Source organism: Symphalangus syndactylus, chromosome 13, assembly GCF_028878055.3.
Source record: "Symphalangus syndactylus isolate Jambi chromosome 13, NHGRI_mSymSyn1-v2.1_pri, whole genome shotgun sequence".
Lineage (NCBI taxonomy): Eukaryota > Metazoa > Chordata > Mammalia > Primates > Hylobatidae > Symphalangus > Symphalangus syndactylus.
Genome location: NC_072435.2, coordinates 57,714,562 through 57,738,339, shown reverse-complemented (window position 1 = coordinate 57,738,339; position 23,778 = coordinate 57,714,562). Strand labels below are relative to the sequence as shown.

Below are 23,778 nucleotides of genomic sequence, written 5' to 3'. Positions count from 1 at the left end.
GGCTGAGGTAGGAGGATCACTTGAGCCCAGGAGTCTGAGACCACTCTGGGCAATATCTCTACATAAAATTAAAAAATTAGCCTGATGTGGTGGTTCGTGCCTATCATTCCAGCTGCTTGGTAGGCTGAGCTGGGAGGATCACTTGGGCTGGGGAGGTTGGGAAGTTGAGGCTACAGTGAGCTACGATGGCATCATTACATTCCAGCCTGGGTGACAGTGAGAACCTGTCTCAAATAAAAACCAACCAACAAACAAAAATACCCACCTAAAAGGGTTGTTTTGGAGATTAAATAATGTATGGGAACTGCTTAGAAGAAGGTCTGGTATGCAAGATATCCCTTACAAGTATTAGTTTCTTTCTTTCCGAAGGATTTTATTTGGGATATTAGGAGATATTGATAATATTTGATCAGGAAGATATAGCATGCCCTGTTACCTTTTTTAGAGTGTTTAACAAAACGAAGAGAAGTCTGATACTGAGTGTTATTATCCTGGTTTTCTGCTGCTGCGTATACTTTATGCCAAGCACAGAATGAGAGCCTGTGTGAATTAAGCTTCTTTACCAAGATGATGATGTGTAGAACACTTTGGTGGAGAACAGAAGAGCCTGCACAGCCTCACCCCTGTTTATAGTGTTTTGAGGGGGTAGAAATAAGCATTTCAGCAGTCTTTCTGTGGCATCTGCCCCAGGACAAAAAGCCCTAAAAGGTAAAGAGTACAGGCCAAGATGCCAGTAACTGGTGATATGGTTTGGCCCTGTGTCTCCACCCAAATCTCACACTGAATTGTAAAGGTCCCACCCACAAGTCAAAGGCGAGACCAGGTGGAGGTAATTGGATCATGGGGATGGTTTCCCCCATACTGTTCTTGTGATAATGAGTGAATCTCACAGGATCTGATTTTTTTTTTCTTTTTTTTTTTTGAGACGGAGTCTTGCTCTGTCGCCAGGCTGGAGTGCAGTGGCACGATCTTGGCTCACTGCAACCTCCGCCTTTCAGGTCCAAGCAATTCTCCTGCCTCAGCCTCCCAAGTAGCTGGACCTACAGGCGTGTGCCACCATGCCCAGCTAATTTTTGTATTTTTAGTAGAGACGGGGTTTCACCATGTTGGCCAGGAGGTCTTGATCTCTTGACCTCGTGATCTGCCCACCTCGGTCTTCCAAAGTGCTGGGATTACAGGCATGAGGCACTGTGCCCAGCCGGTCTGATGGTTTTATAAGCAACTGGCATTTCCCCTGCTTGCTCTCATTCTCTCTCCTGCAGCCCTATGAAGAGGTACCTTCCTCCATGATTGTAAGTTTCCTGAGGCTTCCTCAGCCATGCAGAACTGGGAGTCAATTAAAACTTGTTTCTTTATAAATTACCTAGTCTCAGGTATTTCTTCATAGCAGCGTGAGAACGGACTAATACAATTGGTTTTGCCCAATCTGCAGAGATGACTATTGCTATCACAGCCAAAGAGAGGCAAAGCAAAAGAGTAGGAAGCCCAAAAGTCCTAAGACCTAATAGCATGAACACTGATGGCAGGTACATGGAGAAGATGAGGACCAGCATTGGGATCTTTACATTATGCTCACAGAGCTCATAAAAATTTAACAAATTAGGCTGGATGCAGTGGCTCATGCCTGTAACCCCAGCACTCTGGAATTACAGAGACTGAGGCGGGAGGATTGCTTAAACCCGGGAGTTCGAGACCAGGCTGGGCAACATCTCTATAAGAAAATAAAAAAATTAGCAGGGCATGGTGGTACTAGGGAGGCAGCTACTCAGGAGGATGAGGCTGTAGGATTGCTTGTGCCCAGGAGGTAGAGGCTGGCAGTGAGCTAAGAGCTCGCCACTGCACTCCAGTCTGGGCAACAGAGTCAGACCTTGTCTCTCTCTTAAAAAGAGAAAAAGAAAGGGCCGGGCATGGTGGCTCACGCCTGTAATCCCAGCACTTTGGGAGGCCGAGGGGGGCAGATCATGAGGTCAGGAGATCGAGACCATCCTAGCTAACATGGCGAAACCCCGTCTCGACTAAAAATACAAAAAATTAGCTGGGGGTGGTGGTGGGTGCCTGTAGTCCCAGCTACTCAGGAGGCTGAGGCAGGAGAATGACGTGAACTTGGGAGGGGGAGCTTGCAGTGAGCCGAGATGGCGCCACTGCACTCCAGCCTGGGCAACAGAATGAGACTCCATCTCAAAAAAAAAAAAATGGACTTGACTAGATCAAAATCAGGTGGACTAGAGATGCTGGCATTTTGTCTGGATGTAGGAAACGGGGAGCAGAGTGGAAGTTTCCTCCTGCTTGTCCAGTGGTTACCGTTGGGGAGCAGAGTGGAAGGTTCCTCCTGCTTGTCCAGTGGTTACCCTTGGGGAGCAGAGTGGAAGATTCCTCCCACTTGTCCTGTGGTTACGCTGGGTAAGCCCTGTCTTGTTTAGTTTCATCACAAGGCAGGGCTTGAATGTGTCAGCCTATGATTTGGTCATCTGTGGTCTCTTCTAATTAAACAAGGAATGTGCAGCAGTGAATGTCATGGAGATGTTTATCCAGCAACTATTGTTGGAGGATAATTCTGTTCCCAAAGCTCATGCTATTATCTTTTTTATTTTTATTTTTTAGGCATCCTAGAGGGAGACTGAGGGGTTTAGTGACAGCCTCCCCACATCTGGGCTTATACTATGCCAGTGTGGTCTTCCTAAAATACTGCATTGATCATGTGAAAGACCTTTATTAAACCTTTAGGTGGCTCTCATTGCCCATAAAATAAATCTCAGACTTCTCATCCTGGCATTAATGGTCCTCCCTGAGTTGACCTCATTCTGTGTTGAGGCTTCCTTCTAATTATTCACTAAACCATAGTCTCTTCAGCAAAACTAGTTTACTTGAGCTTTCTCGACCTTTCTCATTCTTTGTGCTTTTATGAATCCTATTCATTTTTCACCGCCTTATTCAAATTCATCTTCCGTCTTCCCTAAAGTCTTTCCTTTATAGCTCAACTTCAAGTGTTTTCCTTCTTGTGGTTAAAAAAATTTTTTTTGGCCGGGTGCGGTGGCTCACGCCTATAATCCTAGCACTTTGGGAGGGCGAGGCAGGACGATAGTGAGGTCAGGAGTTTGAGACCAGCCTGGCCAACATAGTGAAACGTCTTTACTAAAAATACAAAAATTAGCCAGGCTTGGTGGCACATGCCTGTAGTCCTAGCTACTTGGGAGGCTGAGGCAGGAAAATCGCTTGAACCCAGGAGGCGGAGGTTGCAGTGAGCCGAGATCCCACCAATGCACTCTAGTCTGGTGACAAAGTGAGACTCTGTCTCAAAAAAAAAAAAAAAAAAGGAAAAGAAAAGAAAAGAAAACAACAATCATCCAAGTTCCTATCACTGAGAATCAATCACTGCTAACTTTTTTTTTTTTTTGAGACAGAGTCTCTCTCTCTGTCACCCAGGTTGGAGTGACATGATCTCTCCTCACTGCAATCTCTGCCTCCTGGGTTTAAGCAATTATCCTGTCTCAACCTCTCAAGTAGCTGGGATTACAGGCACCTGCCACCACTCCTGGCTAATTTTTTGTATTTTTAGTAGAGACAGGCTTTTGCCGTTTTGGCCAGGCTGGTCTCGAACTCCTGACCTCAGGTGATCCACCCCCTTCGGCCACCCAAAGTGCTGGGATTACAGGCATGAGTCACCTCACCCAGCCAGCTGCTAACATTTTTGCATATTTAATTTAAATCTTTTTTTTTAAAGAAAAATCAGTGTTGGTTTGATGACAATGATATTATATTTTTCATTTCATTCATTTCATTTTCATTTTTATTTTTGGAAGAAAATCACTTTATTCTAATTAACTCACAAAGAATAAAATCACAACAGCTAGCTTATGGAGGCCACACAAACATTTGCCCAGCCCCAAATTCTACACGACCTTAATGAAATTCTGCCCAGTAAGAACACCCTCTTCCATTTCAATTCTGAAGCAAGGAAGCTATGAATGACAAGGAGAGGTTTAACTGATGGTTACACTTTATACCTTCACTATCAATTACATTTTCATACTAAATTAACTTGGTTATGAGAACTGATTTTTCATTATTCCAATTTGACCTTCTTGATTAGGGCAAGCTGTTTGCAAGTCTGTGAAAGGGGCTGGGCGGAGACCAAACTACACCAGTTGCGGTCAAGAGATCTTTATTGGAGGTATCGAGCGGCACCACGCAAGAAGGAAGAGAAGAGAGAAAGGGCTGCTGGTGTGCTGGGTTTTATATCCCTTGGGCCTACGTGGATTGGGTAGGGGCGGGCCCAAGGGAAGGCGGGAGATGCTTCTTTCTGATTGGCCCTCCTTTGGCGGGTTCAGACAGTGCCCGGTCAAGGAGGGGAGAAGAACCCGGAACCAGCCCCATCTTAAGGTACGGCGCCATTTTAAGGTACCCCATGTTACCTAACATTCCTCCCTTTTTGTTTTCTTAAATGGGGGAAAACGGGCATCGTGGTTCATCTGGCTGCTTCCTGCTGAGTGGGGGCGCTGTGGGGAGGGGGCACAGGGAGAACTGTCAGGGTTGTGCATGGGGTAACGTTCCTTGTAGGTATAGATCCTCAAGTGCCGTGAACCAGTTGAGGGGCAGGGATGGGTTGGCGATGAGCCAGCTGTCGGCGCAGAGATCGTTGAGAAATTTGTGGAATCGGTTGGCGGTTGTCATGATTGGCTTGGGTTAGCAGGTTGTGAGCCCGTCTGTGGAATCTGTCCCATCCTCACTGGTGGCTAAAAGTTGGTAGTTTCTGAGGAGAAGCTGGTTAAATGTTTGGTTAGATATGGAAGAGATTTGGTTTTTCATAAACTTAATGAGGCAGGGGAGTAGTGCGCAGAAAGCGAGGATACCCATTAGGGGGCCTAAAAAGGGAAGGAGCCAAGCTAAGAGGGGGGTTTTGAGGGTTTCCCAAAGGGAGGGAGTAGTGCTAGCATTCATTAGTTTACATTTTATCTGATGTAGGTTTTTAATGCTAGTTTCGATTACTTGGGACTCATTAATGTAATAACAACAGTTCTCGTGTAAGAATATGCAAGTAGCACCTTTTTCGTCTGTGAGTAGGTCGATGGCGTGGCGGTTTTGAAGGGTGACACCAGCTAGAGATGTGATTTGTCGTTGGAGGGCAGCTAGAGACTGAGCTGTTTCCTCAATGGCCGTCTGCATCTGGGTTTGGAAATCTGAAAATTGGGATACGCTGTATCCTAAAGAGGTGGCTCCTAGTCCTGTACCTATGAGAGAGGTTGTTAGAGAGATTCCAAGCATGACAGGTAGGAAGATTGCTTTTTTTTTCCCGACGGTCCTCACGAGAGTTGGGTTTAGGGTGATTAAACTGATAGGCTTGAAGGCCTTCAGAGAAGGAAAGCAATGTGAGTTGAGGGACTAGTGTGGTGGGTATGCAGGGGCCAGGGATAGAGGAATTAATGGATTTGTTTAAGGAGCTGTTACACCAAAAAAAAGGCCGTCTGGAGCTGGAAAGTTGGGGGGGCTGACAGTTTGTTTGACATTGTGGGGCGATGGGGGGTGGTAGCTGGTGTTGTAACAGGTAGGAATAGGGACGCTGAGGTTGGCAAGGAGGGGGACATGGGAGATTACAAAGCTGGTGGTTGCGGGGGAGGAGTTGCTTGTGTTTATGGAGCTAGATAGTGGAACCGCAGCAAGAGGGAAGTGGGGACCTGAGAGGTGTTTAATAGTAGTAATCCTTGATTGAGGAACAGAAGCCAGGAAGCCTGTATGGAGGTTGTGTCGGCCTGTGGGTGCAGCTGGGATTGTAGTTCAGTCTCTCCTTGAGAAATATGTGTGTTAATTTTGGCTAGAACCTGTTGGGAGTCAGTTTTTAGGGTACGGGTGATGGTTATAGTTTGTGCTGGATAAGACCAGGCGTTGCTTGGGTATACTCCCCCTGTGGCTGCCTGGCCCCGGATTGCATTGGCTGGGTCAGTGATGTGAATTGCTCGAGATGAGGCATTGTTTTTGGTGACATAATGTATGAATGGGGTCTGTCTGTCTGTTTTTTTTGGTGATTTAATTCATCCAGGGACACCCATAGTTTTGGGGCCATTCGGTTTACAGGCGCTGCGGGATTGTTGGTGTGGAAAGCAAATGGCAAAGTGGAACATGTGGAAATAAGAGTCCTAACCACTATTTATTATGGTGAGTTTAGGGAGGGGAAGGTTTACTGAGGATGCGTCGATGGAGCATCGGGTGTAACTGATGACATTGGTGTGTGACCTCAGGTTAGCATTGTGGGTTTTTTTGAGGGTGAACAGGTAGTAGGGTTGTGAAGGGGGCCTGTTGGCGGAGGAGGGTCCATAGAAGAAGATGTAAGAGGTGGAGAGCCAGAAGAGCGGGCTCGGAGCAGGCATGAGGGCAGCAGCTTATGCCTTAGGAATAATAGGAAGGGAGGGTGTTTTAGAAATGCGAACTTTGAGAGGGTTGTGGGGTACGGGCGTGCCTGGCTTTAGAGAGGTTTGTGGGTTCGTGTTTAAGGAGAGACAGGCAGGAGGGTGGTGGGATTGAGGGGTGCACGTGTTTGGAAAGTTACAGCGGAATCGTGCAGGCAAGGGGGAAGGATTTGTAGACTTTTGTAGGTCAGGAGTTCCTTGAGTTGATGGGGGGAGGTAATGACAACAGCTGCCCTAAACATTAATTTCTTTGACTCTTGAAGTAGTAGGTAGGCTGCAGCCAGGGCCCGAAGGCAGGGGGCCCACCCTTGCACAGTGGGGTCTAGTCAGCCAGCAGGGATGCAGAGCCTCCCATGGTGAGAGAGGAAGGGGTATATGTATACGGCGGCTGGCTGAACAGGGCGTCCCCTATTAGCTGATGGCCACGTTGCGAGTCAGAACCTTCGAGCCAGTCGTTACCGAAACGAAAGAACTGATGGGCATCTGTAAGGCCGAGGGCCGTGGGTTACTGGTACCAGGAATTTTTGAGTGAGAGAAGGGAGGAAACCCAGGCGGGACGAGTGAGGAGAGAAAGGAGAAAACTCAGTTCCCTGCAGGCCGAGTTCGCTCTCAGAATTGTTTGGATAGGTATGCAACTGCTGCAAAGGTGGGTCCGTGCATCTGACCTAGGACTCCAAGAGCCAAGCCATTGTGCTCATGTACATATAGAATGAAAGATTGTTGTAATTCTGGAAGATGTAGGGCTGGGGCTTTGAGTAGTGCCTGTTGGAGTGACAGGAAGGGCTGCTTGACTGTGGCCTCTATAGGCTCGGATGGGATACCTCGGGAGAGATCATATAGGGGCTTTGCTAATAAAGAGTAGTTGGGGATCCAAGTTCTAAAGTAGCCTGCTAGTCCTAAGAAGGAGAGTATCTCTTGTTTGGTTTTTAGGATGGGAAGACTTCTAATGAAGCACTTTTGGTCTAGGGTGATGGCCTTTGAGTCATGGGCAAGGAGGACTCCTAGATAGGTGACTTGAGTGAGGGAGAGCTGGACCTTTTGGGGGGATACTCAGTAGCCTCGGTCAGCAAGGAAGTTGAGAAGAGAGGTGGTGTCAGTTTGTGAGACAGTTAGAGAGGGACTGCATAGGAGGAGGTCATTAATGTATTGTAGGAGGGTGGACTGGGGAAAGTGTAATTTTTGTAGGTCTGAGGCAAGAGTTTGACCAAAGATATGGGGGCTATCTCTGAACCCTTGGAGAAGCACTGTCCACGTGAGCTGTTGTGACTGTTTAGTGTCTGGGTCAGTCCAAGTGAAGGCGAACAGGTCTTGTGACTGAGGGGAGAGGGGAATGGTGAAAAAGGCATCTTTAAGATCTATGACTGAGAAATGTGTGGCACTGGGAGGAATAGAGGATAAGAGCTGAGGTCTTGGACGAGGCGGAACGTACCATTGGGTTTTTTTACTGCTAGAATAGGGGTGTTAAATGGAGAATGGGTTAGCCTGAGGAACCCTTTTCTTAAGAGGTCTAAAATAATTGGTTGTAATCCTTTCACGCTGGAGACGGGGAGAGGATATTGGGGTTGGCTGGGGAAGTGGTGTGGGTTTTTGAGGACGCTGGCTGGGAGCGAATCTATGGAACTCGCCACCAAGGCAATGAGTGAGGTGGATTGCAGGAGGGTGATTGGGTTGAAGGTGATGGAGGTAAAGGTGATGGGACATCCATCCACTGTTAAAGAGACCCTGGGCTCCTGCATGGTGATGATTTGTGTCGGGAAGGAAGTCCCAAGGCCCCGTCAGTCTTGAATGGCCAATCCTAGAAGATCAGGAGTTGGGATGGTGGCTGGCCCGGCCCCCCTTTGGGAGCCGGGGCAGTCTACGCCCCAGTGGCCAGATTGGTGGCATTTAGGACATGGCTGGTTGGGGGGCCTGGGATTTGGGCACTCTCGGACCCAGTGCCCTTCCTTTCCGCATTTGAAACAGGGCCCTGGGAGCTGACGTTGGGATGGACGGGCAGACGACAACTTATGGCCGTGTGATTGAGGGGAGGCATGAAGGGCTTGTGCCAGTAACTGCTGCTTTTGCCTCTTTGCCTTCTCATCTCGATTGTGATACACCTTAAATGCCGTCGCTAAGATCTCGGTTTGAGGGGTGAGGGGGCCTTTGTCCAGTTTTTTTAGTTTACCTTTGATATCAGGAAAACTTTGAGCAAAAAAATGGGACATGAGGAGTTGCCTACTGTCTGGGGTTTTGGGATCTATGTTGGTGTATTGTTGGAGTGCCTGTGTAAGGCGGTCTAGAAAAGCGGACGGGTTTTCATTTTTATCCTGTATGACTTCATGAAGTTTTTCAAAGTTAACTGCCTTTTGAGCTGCCCTCCGTAGACCGGCTATGATGCAAGTAGTGAAATGGTCTCGGGCTGATACTCCATTTTGGGTGTTATAATCCCAATTGGGCTCATGCTCAGGTACTGCCTGCACTCCTAGTGGTAGGGCTGGGGTTGTTTGGTGAACCTCATCTGCATAAGTTAGAGCTTGTTCCTAGACTCGCCTACGCTCCTCGGGGAGGAGGGTGTTAGAGAGAATCATATAGATGTCATGGAAGGTAAGGCTATAAGCTTGGATGAGGTATCGGAATTCTTTGATATATAAAGCAGAATTGGAAGTGTAGGAGCCTAGGCGTTTTTCTATTTGTGATAAGTCAGCCATAGAAAAGGGGACGTGGACTCGGACAATACCTTCAGCTCCTGCCACCTCTCTAAGAGGGGCAAGGAGCGTGGGGGTGTGACTTTGAGTGAGTGGCGGGGCGGGGGCTGAAGGCCGGGGCTGATGGGATAGGCGGTTGAGGGTGTGGGGGGGGGCAGCGGGAGGCTGGGCGACTTCCAGTTGGGTGGCGGCCGGAGGGTGGTGGTATGGGGGGGCGTTCATCAGCTGGGTCGAAGTCAGGGGCAGAGGGAGAGGTTGGCGGTTTAAGAGCGGCAAGGAGTTGCTGCAGTTTGCAAGGGAGACAAAGGTTAGGTGTATCCCGTAGGAGAAAGAAGCCGTGGATATATGGGATCTCTACCCATTTTCCTGTTCGCTCGCAATAATTGTAGAGATCCTGGAGAATGTTAGGATCGAGAGACCCATAAGTGGGCCATTTGCTTTGGTTGTCTAGGGGATATGTGGGCCAGTTTTGCTATTTGGGGTCTACCGTGGCCTTAGGGGCTTGAGGTGAGGCGCTTCATGGGGTCTCTTGCCTGCCTAGAGAGGTAGACCCTGGAGGGGAAGACTTACTGAGACGGGGCCGGTGTTGGGCGAACAGCTTGGCAAACAGGAGAATGGGTGAAGGCCGGTTGGGGGTTTGGGTTGAGTCTAAGAAGAGATCGGGATCCCAGTAAAAGTGGGGAGTCCCGATCCAAGTCATGGCACCAAATGAAAGGGATGGTGGCAAACTCAAACGACACCGAGTACGGGCAAGAGATCTTTATTGAAGAGGTTGATGTCAGGTCATGCAGGAGAGAGAGAGAGAGAGAGAGAGAGAGAGATGTTGGGTGGAGTAATTTAGAGAGAGAGAGAGAGATGTTGGGTGGAGTAATTTAGAGAGACAGAGAGAGAGAGAGATGTTGGGTGGAGTAATTTATAGCTCCCAGGGCTGGGCACTGATGATTGGATGGGGGGCGGGCCTGAAGGGAGGAGTAGGAGGTGCCTTCTTTTATTGGGTCTCATTTGGCGGGCCGACGTAGTGCTGGGTGAAGAAGAACCCGGAACCAGCGCCATCTTTTGGCGCCTTGCGTCACCTAACGGTCTGCACTGTTTCAGCACCTCACTGAAACCCTCACAGAGCTTTCTGTCACCCTGATTCTGTGCATCCTCCAAAAACTGGCCTCATAGAAGCAAGGCCGCTGCTGCTGTGCCGACTGGGTTCCCTGAGGCTACTGGTAAGTGATGTCAGGCCTTACAGGCTCAGCATTACTTCCTCCACTGAAGCCCCCGGTGATGGCGTGGCCCAGTGTGTGCCCCACAGCAGAGCCCACAGCCACATCAGCTGCAGTAGTTGCCATCTGGGCCCTCAGACCTGGCTGCTGGGGCGCAGCAGCAGGAGAGCCAAATGCAGAGGTGGATGCCACTGTTGGCGGCTGAGCTGCTGGTGCTGGCCTGGGTGCAGCTCTCATCTGAGATGCCCAGCTGGCCAGAGGGGCCATGTGGGAGGTGCGGCTTCAGCTTCCATGGGGCATCCTAGGTGCGCGGCGGCTCGGCGTTTGTATGTGTGAAAACAAGCCGTTTTGTTCATTTTAAAGAGCTCAAACAATGCAGAAAGCTGCAGTGATAAAATTTAGAGAATATGTAATCCTCCCCAAATCCCACCACCTAGAAAGAACCACCATTAGCTCCATTTTTATTTTTATTGCCCAGGCTGGAGTCAATGGCTCGATCTCAGCTCACTGCAACCTCTGCCTCCCGGATTCAAGTGATTATTCTGTCTCAGCCTCCCAAGTAGCTGGGATTACAGGTGTGCACCACTGTGCCCGGCTAATTTTTTTGTATTTTTAGTAGAGATGGGGTTTCACCATGTTGGTCAGGCTGGTCTCAAACTCCTGATCTCAGGTAATCTGCCTGCCTCCGCCTCCCAAAGTGCTGGGATTATAGGCGTGAGCCACTGCGCCTGGCCTATCAATATTTGTTGAATGAATACCTTGTAGAATTTTTTAAGACTTTGAAATTGCTTTGTATTTGGCAAATACTTTAAATCTAATGCCTCTCCCACTTGCTTTTTTGAAAAAATGAGTACACCTTATCCTTTTCCCAGGATAGCCCTCAGACTTTCCTGGGTGGGCCCTGCATCTCAGCAGCCTCCCTGGAAAACATCCTCTGTTTCTCTGGACTCTCCAAATGGGACAGCTGCAGAGAATATCTGCCCCCTTGGCCCCCCTAGGTTGAGCATATCCAGTAATTGGTCTTATTATTCTGTGTTGGAATTTTAGAAAGATAGTGTGATGTTGTTATTATTCTATGAATAACAACTTCTAAATTGATCCAATGCTCAATGAAAATGACATTTCTTTTTCTTTTTTTGAGATAGAGTTTCGCTCTTGTTGCTCAGGCTGGAGTGCAATGGCACAATCTTGGCTCACCGCAACCTCTGCCTCCTGGGTTCAAGTGATTTTTGTGCCTCAGCCTCCTGAGTAGCTGGGATTACAGGAGCACACCACCACACCTGGCTAATTTTTGTATTTTTAGTAGAGACAGCGTTTCGCCATATTGGCCAGGCTGGTCTCGAACTCCTGACCTCAGGTGACCCACCCGCCTTAGCCTCCCAAAGTGCTGGGATTACAGGTGTGAGCCACTGCACCTAGCCATTCTTCTTTCTTTCCTTTTTTTTTTCTTTGAGACAGGGTTTTGCTCTGTTGCCCAGGTTGGAGAAAACCCACTGAGAAACATCACATATATGGAAGCTGTTCATACGTAGTATATGAGTGGGCTGTAGAGACAGGGGTGCTGTGGAGGAAATGAACTTTCATTTTGTTGCTGAAAACTGCATTATTAGCTCCTGAATTTCCAGTCTTTTATATAATTGTTTATGTGAACATGATGCATTTTAAGGTATAATATTTAAAATTTACTTGGCATTAAATCGTAGTTCTGCTCTTAATGTACTTTATAGAGAATTTGGGACATGGTTTTATTCATACAGATTATTAGGTTCATTTCTTTAAAAGAGACTACTAGCTCCTTTAAGGAGTGGATTTGATGTGTAGAAGGATAATTTTAGCGCAAGTAACTACTAAACTATGCATTTGAGAGCAGAGGCAGTGGGGAATATGGTGTAATTACTTGAGATAAGGTATGTTTATCATTTGTGTTTTCTCATGGTGAAGATTATATAGCTTAAATATAATATATATGCTCATAAGAACCCTTTTCATTAGATGTATATGTACTAAGAGTAGCAGGTTCTTAAAATGGCTGTTTCTCTGGATTGATTGTTGAGGGAAGAAAGTGTAATTGCACCAGATCAATCTGGCTCAACTTTTATGTAACAAAGTTGTGAGTTGTTTTCCAGCTGCCATGGACCCCCAGGTCAAAGGTCATGTTACCTGAGCATGCCCAGATGGACAAAGTCTGGGTAGGGGGAACCTAAGTGCCTGGACTGAGGAGAGGGGACTGAATTAAGAAGCGGACACCACATGGCAGCATCCAGGATCCAATCAGATCAAGCTCTGGTGTTACCTCGTGGCAGGATCCCGTCAGATCATGCCTCCTGGCAATCACCTCATTGCAAGATCCAATCAGATCATACCTCATTATCCTGTGCTTATAAAACCTGATCCAAATCCCAGCTCAGGGAGACAGATTTGAGTGTTTCCTCCTGTCTCCTTGCCAGTCAATTCACAAAAAAGTATTTCTTTTTTCCAAAAAGCTAGTGCCATGCTATTAGCCTCTATGTACATTGGGCAGGCAGTCCATTGATTACTTAGTAACAAAAGCAATAGATTATTTTAGATGACTCCTTAACAACTTATTTTTCCTGAAACTTCAAATATCTTCTCTCTTACTCTCACTTTCAACAATGAAAGAGAACTTGCGTGGTTCCATCACATCTGCACGATGTTCTACGTGTCTCTCCATATATACTTTGCCTTCTCTTCTGTTATTCTAAGACAAACCTTTTGTTTTGTGCATTACATCCTATCTTCTTGTGCCTTCTTAAGAACACTCTCTAGCAGATTTTCCCTTTTCTGTCTCATCACATTTTCCCCATCCACTGGAACATTCCCATCGGATGTACGTTTGCTATGTCGCCCATCTTAAGATTCAAAAAACTTCATTATTCTATAACCTTCTCTAGGGATGACTTTATTTCTCTCCTCTACTTTATAGCAAAACTCCTTGAAAAAGTTATCATATTCTTTCTTGAATGCATGTGGTCAGGTTTTCAACCCTGCCTGTCCTCTACTGAAGTAAATTATGTCAAGGTCACCAATGACTCTGATTTGCTAAATTCAATGGTCATTTCTCAGACCTTTTCTTTCTTTCTCTCTCTCTGTTTTTCTCTTTCTTTTTTTTCTTTTTTTTTGAGGTGGAGTTTCATTCTTGTTGCCCAGGCTGGAGTGCAATGGCACGATCTCGGCTCACCGCAACCTCCACCTCCCGGGTTCAAGCGATTCTCCTGCTTCAGCCTCCTGAGTAGTTGGGATTGCAGGCATGCCCCACCACGCCCAGCTAATTTTATATTTTTAGTAGAGATGGAGTTTCTCCATGTTGGTCAGGCTGGTCTCCAACTCCTGACCTCAGGTGATCCACCTGCCTCGGCCTCCCAAATTGCTGGGATTACAGGCGTGAGCCGCTGCACCCCATCTCTCTTTTTCTCTCTCTTTCTCTCTTTCTTTCTCTCTCTCTCTCTTTCTTTCTTTTTCTTTCTTTCTCTCTCTCTCTTTCTCTGTCTCTTTCTGTCTTCCTTCCTTCCTTCGCCTTCCTTCCTTTTCTCTCTCTCTCTTTCTTCCTTTCTTTCTTTTCTTTCTCTTTCGAGACAAGGTCTCACTCTGTTGTGCAGACTAAAGTGCAGTGGTGTGATTTTGGCTCACTGGAGTCTCAACCTCCCAGGCTCAAGTGATACTCCCACCACAGCCCCGCCGAGTAGCTGAGACTACAGGTGAGTGCCACCACACTTGGCTAATTTTTAATTTTTTTGTGCAGACAGGTTTTCATCATGTTACCCAGGCTGGTATTGAACTCCTGGGCTCAAGCCATCTGCCCGCCTTGGCCTCCCAAAGTGCTGGGATTATAGCTGTGAGCCACCATGCCTAGCCTAAACCTTCTCTTTCTTGACCAGTCTACAGCATTTGACTTGGTCACTCCTTTCTTCAAACTCTTTGCAAACCCTTGGCTTTGGGATAACGCACTGTCGTGGCTCACCATCTTCATCACTGCTCATGCTTTCTTAGTCTCCTTTGCTGGTTATTCCTCATCTTCCCGGCCTCTATGTGCTAGCTACCCCAGGCCTCTGTATTTGAGCCTTTTCTCTATATTCCCGTTCCTTATGTTAATACTTCCTAAACTTTTTCATATCATGGCCCATGCAGAAAATGACCACTTGTTTTGGCACACTGGCGTCAGTAAGGCCATCCAGGGCTTGAGGTGACCAGTCTAGGGGCTCTCGCAGCCTTCAGCTGTCACATCTTGACTCACCCATAACCCATTTATATGCTGAGAAATGTCAAGTGGAAAACTCTTTACCAGGTGATCATATCTTTCTCTTCCAGACTTTACTTATTTATTTATTTTTCTGAGACAGAGTCTCACTCTGTCACCCAGGCTGGAGTGCAGTGGCACGATCTCGACTCACTGCAACCTGTACCCCCCGGGTTCAAGTGATTCTCCTGCCTTGGCCTCCTGAGTAGCTGGGACTACAGGCACGTGCCACCATGCCCAGCTAACTTTTGTATTTTTAGTAGAGATGGGGTTTCATCATGTTGCCCAGGCTAGTCTTGAACTCCTGGCCTCAGGTGATCCACCTGCCTCGGCCTCCCAAAGTGCTGGGATTACAGGCGTGAGCCACCGTGCCTGGCCTGTCAATGCTTTTTACTTTAGCCATTCGAATGGGGGAGTAGTGGTATTTCACAGTGCTTTTGTGTTGCGTTTCCTTAAAGTTGAGCAACTTTTCTTTCTTTTTTTTTTTTTGAGACAGAGACTCGCTGTGTCACCCAGGCTGGAGTGCAGTGGCGCAATCTTGGCTCACTGCAATCTCTGCTTCCTGGGTTCACGCCGTTCTCCTGCCTCAGCCTCCCGAATAGCTAGGACTACAGGTGCCTGCCATCACGCCCGGCTAATTTTTTTTGTATTTTTAGTAGAGACGGGGTTTCACCGTGTTAGCCAGGATGGTCTCCATCTCCTGATCTCGTGATCCACCTGCCTTGGCCTCCCAAAGTGCTGGGATTAGAGACGTGAGCCACCGCGCCCGGCCAAGTTGAGCAACCTTTCATGTGCTTGTTGGGTATCCATACAGCTTCTTAAAGTGTCTTTTGCTCATTTTTTTTTCAGTTGGATTGTTTATTATTATTGATTTGTAAGAGTTCTTTTATTTTCACTTCCCGATATAAGTTCTTCGTTCTAAATACAAGACATATGTGTTGAATATTTTCTTCTGGTCTATGGCTTGCTTTTTCTTCCTTTTAATGGTATCTTTTTAAGAGCACAAGTTATTAATTTTAATGATACCCAGTTTATCATAGGTTTTTAAAATTTAGTGTTTTCCGTTTCCTTTAAAATATTCTTTGCCTATCCCCAGTTTTCCAAGACATTCTATGTTTCTTCTAGAAACTTGATAGTTATAGCTTTTGTTCTATCATCAACAAAATGATAGAACAAAAGTTCTATCATCAACCTATTTTATTTGAAAATGCCCTTATTTTGACTTCATTTTTTAAGGATATTTACTCTGTATACTGAACTCTTGGTTGGTCGTTTCTTTTTTCTTTTAGCACTTCAAAGATGTTATCTCCCTGTCTTCTGACCTTCATGCTTTCTGATGAGAAGTGACTGGTAATTTTAATTATTGCTCTACTTTTTCTCTATTTTCAAGATTTTCTCATTATTCTTGGTTTCACTAGTGCCATGATATACATAGGGGTATGTTTCTTTGTGTTTATTCTACTGTGCTTCACTGAGGTTCTTGAATCTGTGAGTTTATCTCTGGAAGGATTGCTTGAGGCCAAGAGTTCAAGACCAGCCTGGGCAATATAGTGAGACCTATATATCTACAAAAATTTTTAAAAATTAGCCAAATTGGAAAAGTTTTAGCCATTATTTCTTCTAATACTTATTTTGACTCCTTCTCTTTCTTCTTTCCTCTGGTACCCCAGTCACACAGACGCTAATCATTTCTTTCATTGTTCCGCAGGCCCAGAGGCTCCACACATGTGCTCAGAGAGGGTCTCTCAACAGTTCTCCTGTTCTGTCTCCAGTTTTTTTCACATACATTCGGTAAAGATCCATGGAGTAGAGTTGGCTATGAGCACAGAGTCTCTGTGTATGGGGCTGTTAGGGATTCTAAGCCATCACTCAAACCTTCGTTTCATCTCTAGAAATTCATTAAAAGTTCAGTCTTCTCTTCTTACCCATCTGCAGCGAGATCCTCTGCCCCCTGCTGCTCGACTAAGGGAAGGCAACCATGCTTGTCAGTTTTTGGGTTTTATTCATTAGGTTTTATGCATTCTCAGCTCTCTGATGTACTTGGAAAGACTGTGATTAGCGGTTAACCATCTTTTTCTTGTTAGAGTGGGGAAACATTGTCTTGCAACCTCCTACATTCTAAATGGGAGTAGAATTATTCTACTAGTTTTGATATGTTATGTTTAGTGTTTTCCTTTATAAGCACTTTTTAATTTCCCTGATAGTTTTTTTTTCTGACCTTGGTATACTTCTGAAATGTTTTTTAATTTCCAAACATACAGATTTGAAAAAATATATTTTTATAATTGAATCCTAATTTAATTACATGTTGATAGAGATTAAGGCCTGTATGCTTTGGAATGTTTAACATTTGTTTTTAACTCTTTAAAAAACATTTGCCTTAACCCTTTGAATGGCCAGTATTTGTAAATGCTCCATGTGACTAAAGAGAGTATATAGCCTGTTTTTTAGTTATTGGTTTATTAAATCAAGTTTATTGTTCAAATTTTCTTTCTTTCTTTCTCGCTTTCTTTCTTATTTTGACAAAGTCTTGTTCTGTCGCTCAGGCTGGAGTGCAGTGGTGCAACATTGGCTCACTGCAACCTCCGCCTCCTGGGTTCAAGCGATTCTCCTGCCTCAGCCTCTCTAGTAGCTGGTATTACAGGCTTCCCGCCACCACGCCGGGCTAATTTTTGTGTTTTTAGTAGAGACAGAGTTTCAGCATGTTGGCCAGGCTGGTCTCGAACTCAAGGCCTCAAGTGATCCGCTCACCTAGGCCTCCCAAAGTGCTGGGATTACAAACGTGAGCCGCTGTGCCCAGCCTTGTTTTGTTTTATGAGACAGGGTCTTGCTCTGTCACCCAGATTGGAGCTCAGTGGCACAATAATAGCTCACGGCAGTCTTGACCTCGTGGGCTCAAGCAATCCTCCCACCTCAGCCTCCTGAGTAGCTGGGACTATAGGTGCATACCACCAAGCCTGGCTAATTTTTAAATGTTTTGTAGAGACAGGCTCTTATGATTTTTTAATATTTTATTTTTATTGGTATGTAATATATATACATACTTTTGGGGTACAGGTGATTATTTACCTGTCTATTTTTGAGACAAGGTCTTGCTCTGTCACTCAGGCTGGAGTGCAGTGGTGCAATCATAGCTCAGATCAAATCAGTGCAATTGAGATACCTACCACCTTAAATATTTGTCTTTTCTTTACGCTAGAAACACTGAAATTACTCCCTTCTAGCTATTTTGAAATAAATATGCAATAGATTACTGTAAACTATAATCATTCTTCTGATCTATCAACACTATGTTATGACTTTTTTATGTAAGAAAAGTCTTGCCTGTCTGAGAACAGTGAAGTCTTTAGTCTTATTTCATAGCTATTCCGATATTGGGGACTTGTTTTCAGTTTGATTGTCATCAGCCAAGCATAGGAAATTTTTCCCATTTGAAATAGTGGGATCTATTATTGACTCTGACTCTACGAACTTCCGGAGCGAGTCTTGGATAGTCACCTAATTTCCCTGTTGTCAGTATCTTTGGTGAGTGTTGTGGGAGATTCACAAAGATCACTAACACACTAAGATCATAGTGCCACAGTTTATCAGAGCTGGAAGGAACCCCAGGAATCTCCAACCCTCTTCCTGTACAATGACATCACTGAGCTCTAGAGAGGGAAAGGGACCTGCTTAAAGTCTCACATAACTGGTAGGAGAGCTGGGACAAAGAGCCTAATCTCTTGACCCTCCCAACACAGGGCCTTCTTCCTCTGCACTCGCCTCAAAGGCAGAACACTAAATCATGCCTAAAGTTTTAATATTGTTTTGTCAGAGTTGATTTAGAATTGACAGTGACAGGAGTGTCTGGAAATTAAAGTGTAGGAAGTGCTGTGGTCCCTTGATGTGTAATTGTAGACAGGAGTAAAAGACTTGAGCAGGGGTGGGAGGATTTGTACACAGAGCTTTTGGGCTGTGCAGGAAATTATAAATGCTGCTGTAACACTTGTGTTGTTTCATCCTGTTTGGAGTAAGGAAAATGTTACTCCATATTTTTTGTTTTTAATGTTACAAGTTTCCCTTTTCACTTCTTCCTTTAGTTCGTTTTCTGTCTCTTTTCTTCTTTCACTGCTTTCTTAGATACCATTAACCCTTCTTTTTCTGTAATCTTTGTTTCTTTCCCTACTAACCTCTGACATAAAGTATTAATTTTTGGTAATTTTTTTTTCTTTCTTTGAAGTGCTCCTTCTGGCTACAAAAACTTCCAATTAAGTTTTTTAAATAAAAGATAGAAGTTAAAAGCAACTGCTGCCTGGGGTTAGCAGGATGGAAACTTGTAGTTGCTTGAAGCTGTACTTCAAAAAGAGAAAAACTCAATTTTAAAAGTGTAGAGGCTTATTCATAAAATACATTGTGTTCAAAAAAATGACTCTGTGGGTACTCTAGGCTGTGGAGAAGTGAAACTGTAGGTCACTTCTTCTATTGTATTTATTTACAGAATATTCTTTTCTCTATGTAATATTTTTATTCTAAATAAAAGGAAAGGGAACATTTCCAGCATCTGGATTCTTGTTTATTCTGTTCTTGGTAATAATGTTAATTAATTTAATAATGAGATTCTCATCTTTATTCACTAAAGAACTTTCATGAAGTTCTTATGTATATTTCCTTTTCTGTGCTACTTTATACACCAAAAGAATACAGGAAGGTATCTGAAATTTCCCATTTTAGCAAACTCTCTTGTTCCTAAATTCCACTTACAAAGACACCCTAGAGAGTGTGTATGTATTTGGCAAGGAGTCACGCAGAGGGTAATGAGTAAGTGGCTGGGGGCTCAGTTGTACACAGGCTGCCTCCTTTAACTGCAGGTATCCAGAGGGCTGTGAGCTTCTTCTTTCTTCTTTCTTCTCCTTCTTCTTCTCCTCCTTTTCTTTCTCCTTCTCCTTCTCCTCCTTCTCCTCTTTCTCCTCCTATTCCTCCTCCTCCTCTTCCTCCTCCTCCCCCTCATCCTCCTCCTCTCCCCTCCCCCTCCCCCTTCTTCTTCTTTTTTTTTTTTTTTGAGACAGGGTCTCACTTCATTGTCCAGGCTGGAGTGCAGTGGTGCAATCATAGCTCACTGCAGCCTTGACCTCCTGGGCTCAATTGATTGTCCTGCCTCGGTCTCCCAAGTACTGGGACTGCAGGCATGCACCATCACACCTCATTTTTGTATTTTTAATAGACATGTGGTTTCCCGGTTTCCCTATATTGCCCAGCTGTTCTCGAACTCCTAGGCTCAAGCAATCCTCCTGCCCTGGCCTCCCAAAGTGCTGGGATTATAGGTGTGAGCCACCATGCCTGGCTGTGAGTACTTCTTATGGCCAGGAGAAAACACTTGCTTCAGGAACTCTCTTTTTCCCTTGGCTCAGGCCTATTGTGGCTAGAAGTTCTCGTGATTCCTTTAGTTCACTATTATTGAAAACCAGCAATGCAAAGTGTGGGCTTCCTAGAAAAACCAGAGGCAACATGGAGAAAATAGGGGTAACCCATGAAAAAAAATGACTTTTTTCCCATTTTCATCATAAACCCAAGGACATATTTAAGGAGCAGAAACATAAGCAATCACGGTGAAATGCAGAGTTTTCCAAACTGCAGGATGTTGCCTGTTAGTGGATCATGAAGTTAATTTAAAGGCTCATGACTAGCAACTATTTGAAAATAAAATTTAAAAAAAGGATGGTGGTGCGCCCGTAGTTCCAGGTTAGGAGGATGAGGCAGGAGGATTGCTTGAGCCCAGGAATTCCAGGCTGTAGTGCACAATGACAACACCTGTGAATAGCCACTGCACTCTAGCCTGGGCAATGTAGTGAGACCCCCATCTGTTAAAAATAAAAAAGAAGCACATAGAAAATGCAAATAAAAATACATGGCAAAGTGAAGGCAAGTATGGTTTCATGGATGTTTATGTATGTGTGTGACATATACATGCATACACACATTGGGACATGATACAAAGTGTATCTCTTTTTCTTTTTCTTTTTTTTGAGACAGGATCTCACTCTGTAACCCAGACTGCAGGCTGGAGTACAGTGGTGTGATCTTGGCTCACTGCAGCTTCAACCTCCCGGGCTCAAGTGATCTTCTCACTCAGCCCCTTGAGTAGCTGAGACTACAGGCGTGCACCACCATGCTAGACTAATTTTTGTATTTTTTGTGTGTGTGTAGACGAGGTCTCCCTATGTTGCCCAGGCTGGTCTTGAACTCCTGGGCTCAAGTGATCCTCTGGCCTTGGCTTCCCAAAGTGCTGAGATTACAAGCATGAACCACCATGCCCGGCCCAGTCCTCTCTTGTCTGGCTGCTTTCATTTCTCATTGGGGTGATTGCCCACTGTAGAGGATTTGAGGGAATTGATACTTGAGCAAGGGAAAAGAAAGAACCATAAAGGAGAAGTAGCACAACAAGCTTGATGTGTGATGCTTGGACATTGACATGGGGAGGAAGCGCCTCTCAGCAGTAAACTCTGTGGAGGCTAGAGCTTGGGGGTCACTGCTCAGAAGGGGAGAAGAGCAAGGGCACTCCCAGGAGAGAGGGGGATGGTGAGGGGGGTTGACACATCTAGGTGGTGCCCACCAGCAGCACTGAGGGGAATCTCTAGGTCAGAGAGAAGCTTGAAGTCTCAGAACCACAGACTCCATCTGATCCATGCCAGCAGATGCTAGGTGGAGTTTCACGAGCGATGGCTGAAAATCTGCTTGTGTGGGCCTTATTTATTTATTTATTTATTTATTTATCGAGATGGAGTTTTGCTCTTGTTGCCCAGGCTGGTGTGCAATGGTGCCATTTTGGCGCACTGCAGCCTCCCCCTCCCGGGTTCAAGTGATTCTCCTGCTTCAGCCTCTCGAGTAGCTGGGATTATGCCTGGCTAATTTTTGTATTTTTAGTAGAGACAGAGTTTCACCATGTTGGTCAGGCTGGTCTCGAACTCCTGACCTCAGGTGATCCACCTGCCTTGGTCTTCTGAGGTGCTGGGATTACAGGCATGAGCCACCGCGCCCGGCTGTGTGGGCTATTTTTAGAACAACTGGATGTGTAAAAATTTGAGTTGGTGCCAGTCGGCCTTTGAACGAATAGGTCTCAGTCTGCGGTTAAGAAATAAACAAAGATGGCCAATCTACAGAGGCCATCTTTGACCATTTTATATAACAACACCCCCCTCAATCCATCCTCCACGCAGAAACCTGAGCCATCTCCTTAAAGTGCAAATTGAGTCTTCACTCCGCTGTTCTCTTACAGTCTCCACTTGACTGTTGCCCATCTTTTTATTTTGAGCCTTTTGCAATCACTTCCATTCAGGTGCATCTCATGTATATAGCATATAGCTGAGTTTTGCTTTGTGAGTGAAACTGGAAATCTTTGATCTTTGTCTTTTTTTTTCTTTTCTTTTTTGAGATGGAGTCTCGCTCTGTCACCCAGGCTGGAGTGCAGTGGCGTAATCTCGGCTCACTGCAACCTCTGCCTCCCAGATTCAAGTGATTCTCCTGTCTCAGCCTCCCAAATAGCTGGGACTACAGGCGCACACCACCATGCCTGGCTAATTTTTGTATTTTTCGTAGAGATGGGGCTTTGCCATTTTGGCCAGGCTAGTCTCAAACTTCTGACCTCAAGTGATCTGCCCACTTCGACCTCCAAAAGTGCTTTACAGGCATGAGCCACCATGCCTGGCCAAATCTTTGTCTTTTAATAAATTAGTCAATCCTCTCGGTGGACTTAAGCCCACCGATATGTATTAACAGTCTCAATTGTGTCATATTATTTTATAATATAATTGTTATGTGTGTTATATGTATGTTATATGTGTGTCTGTATTTCCTTCTCTATTTGATATTTTCTTTGTTCTTTTATTTTCTAAATGTATTTGGATATTTAGGATATTTAGGAAGATGGATTTTTTGTTTGTTTGTTTTTTTGGAGACAGGGTCTCGCTATGTCACCCAGGCTGGGGTCAGTGGTAGTGAGAGGTGACAGCGTGCTGGCAGTTCTCACAGCCCTCGCTCGCTCTCGGCGCCTCCTCTGCCTGGGCTCCCACTTTGGCGGCACTTGAGGAGCCCTTCAGCCCACCGCTGCACTGTGGGAGCCCCTTTCTGGGCTGGCCAAGGCCGGAGCCGCCTCCCTCAGCTTGCAGGGAGGTGTGGAGGGAGAGGCGCGAGCGGGAACCGGGGCTGCGCGCGGCGCTTGTGGGCCAGCTGGAGTTCCGGGTGGGCGCGGGCTTGGCGGGCCCAGCACTCGGAGCAGCCGGCCGGCCCTGCCGGCCCCGGGCAATGAGGGGCTTAGCACCTGGGCCAGCGGCTGCGGAGGGTGTACTGGGTCCTCCAGCAGTGCCAGCCCACTGGCGCTGCGCTCAATTTCTTGCCGGGCCTTAGCTGCCTTCCCATGGGGCATGGCTCGGGACCTGCAGCCCGCCATGCCTGAGCCTCCCACCCCCTCCGTGGGCTCCTGTGCGGCCCGAGCCTCCTTTATGAGTGCTGCCCCCTGCTCTACGGTGCCCAGTCCCATCGACCACCCAAGGACTGAGGAGTGCAGGCGCACGGCGCAGGACTGGCAGGCAGCTCCACCTGCAGCCCTGCTGCGAGATCCACTGGGTGAAGCCAGCTGGGCTCCTGAGTCTGGTGGGGACGTGGAGAACCTTTATGTCTAGCTCAGGGATTGTAAATACACCAACAGCACCCTGTGTCTAGCTCAGGGTTTGTGAATGCACCAATCCACACTCTGTAGCTATTCTGGTGGGGACTTGGAGAACCTTTGTGTGGACACTCTGTATCTAGCTAATCTAGTGGGGACGTGGAGAACCTCTGTGTCTAGCTCAGGGATTGTAAACGCACCAATCAGCGCCCTGTCAAAACAGACCACTGGGCTCTACCAATCAGCAGGATGTGGGTGGGGCCAGATAAGAGAATAAAAGCAGGCTGCCCCAGCCAGCCTGGCAACCCTCTCCAGTACCCTTCCACCTGTGGGAGCTTTGCTCTTTCGCTCTGCAATAAATCTTGCTACTGCTCACTCTTTGGGTCCACACTGCTTTTATGAGCTTAACGCTCACCGCAAAGGTCTGCAGCTTCACTCCTGAAGCCAGCGAGACCACGAGCCCACCTGGAGGAAGAACAACTCCAGACGCGCCGCCTTAAGAGCCGTAACACTCACCGCAAAGGTCTGCAGCTTAGTCCTGAGCCAGCGAGACCACGAACCCACCAGAAGGAACTCCAAACACATCCAA

General features: G+C 46.3%; 1 protein-coding gene across 1 annotated transcript in view; it reads left to right on the top strand.

Moving 5' to 3' along the window:
* Window positions 1-10,156: 10,156 nt before the first annotated feature.
* LOC129460227 (small ribosomal subunit protein eS4-like) overlaps window positions 10,157-23,778 on the top strand; it is a 36,768-nt gene continuing 23,146 nt past the window's right edge. Inside the window, exon 1 of the mRNA XM_055237859.2 lies at window positions 10,157-10,299. The gene's annotated coding sequence lies outside the window, so the exon portion shown is untranslated. The remainder of the gene's footprint in view (window positions 10,300-23,778) is intronic.